The sequence below is a fragment of the Dipodomys ordii genome, unplaced genomic scaffold (assembly GCF_000151885.1).
Source record: "Dipodomys ordii isolate 6190 unplaced genomic scaffold, Dord_2.0 Scaffold184, whole genome shotgun sequence".
In the NCBI taxonomy this organism is placed as follows: Eukaryota; Metazoa; Chordata; class Mammalia; order Rodentia; family Heteromyidae; genus Dipodomys; species Dipodomys ordii.
In genome coordinates this window covers 1,054,840-1,056,485 of record NW_012267400.1, presented here as the reverse complement: position 1 = coordinate 1,056,485, position 1,646 = coordinate 1,054,840, and positions in this window count along the sequence as shown.

Genomic DNA, 1,646 nt, shown 5'->3' with positions numbered 1-1,646 from the left:
CGGCTTTTTCCTTTTTGCTTATGTGGTGCTGAGGAATCGAACCCAGGGCCTCGAGCATGCAAGGCAAGCGCTCTACCACTGAGCCACCTTCCCAGCCCAAAGCTGTGATTCTTATCTGTGATTAATCACCCAAAAGCCAAAAGTGGAGCAGTGGCTCAAGTGGTAAAGCGCCAGCCTTGAGCAAAAATGCTCAGAGTCAGCGCCCAGGCCCTGAGTTCAAGTTCCAGTGCCTGCCCTCCCCTAATAAATAAAAATAAATAAACGTCGCTAGCCGGTGCAGGGGGGGTTACAACTAGTTCCTGGGAGGCTGAATTCCGAAGGAATCAGTTCCAGGAGAAAAGTAGGCAGTCTCCAACAGAAAGTAGCCGGGCGTGGTGATGCACACCGGCCATCCTAGCTACCAGGGGGAAAACTAAAATAAGAGCATTCAGACCCAGCCGCCTGTCTAGGCAGGAAGTGAAACCCGACCTCAAAAATATAATCAGTGCAAACAAGGGCTGGATGTATGACGCAGCCATATCACCAACTTTCACCGGGGGCGGGGGGGGGGGGGGAGGGAGGGAGGGAAGAGAAGGGGGGCTCTCTGTAGAGCCTTCCCCATCTCTCCTGCAGCCCTGCTAGATCTGGGCCCCATCCTCTGAACGTTTTCTGAAGACCTTCACTAATCAGACTCAGTCAGGGTCTTTCTCCTCTTCTCTAGTATCTTTCAGACTTTTCCTCTTGTCTTACTTAGAAGCCACACAGGGGCGGAGCCGTTGTGTGTGTGGATTGGTTGATAGGTAATTTATAGCTAGGTATATAAGTACAGATTTATAAATCAATATATGCTTCTATGTCAAGCTATAGCTCGTCGACTTTATCAGAAAGGACAATATTGTCATTTACAGGAAAATGGATGGACTTAGACGTGAGATAAGTCAGGCTCAGAGAGAAAAAAGGGCGCGTGTGTTTTCTCTCCTGTGTGGAAGTTAGACCTAAGTCATAAGCATAGATGAGGATCTGGGAAGGTGGCTCAGTGGTAGAGCGCTTGCCTTGCATGCCTGAGGCCCTGGGTTCGATTCCTCAGCACCACAGAAGCAGAAAAAGCCAGAAGTGGTGCTGTGGCTCAAGTGGTAGCCTGCTAACCTTGAGCAAAAGAAGCTCAGGGACAGCGCCCAGGCCCAGAGTTCAGGCCCCACAACTGACAAAATAATAATAATAATAAATCTAAAAAAATAAGCATATATGAGATCATGTACGGAGTCATGTGCATCGACTAAGGGGCGGTATAGTGAAGAGGAGTCCACAGACAACCAATGAGCTGTCTAGCAAAATGAAGCTGTGGCTCAAGCGGTAGAGGACCAGGCCTGGAGTACCAAAGCTTAGAAACAGCACCGAGGCCCTGAGTTCAAGCCCTGAGACTGGCACAAAAAGAAAAATGAACTAGGTCATTTGAGGGTTTGGATGAGATTGGAAAAGACAGGGAGGATGGAAATGGTGAGTTCAATCAAGATGCAGTGTGCTCAGAATGGGACTTGTGGATTTGAACCTTCTTTTTTTTTTTTTTTTGGGTCCAGTTATGGGGCCTGAGCTCTGGGCCTGGGCGCTGTCCCTCAGCTCTTCAGCTCAAGGCTAGCGCTCTACCACTTGAGCCACAGCGCCACTTC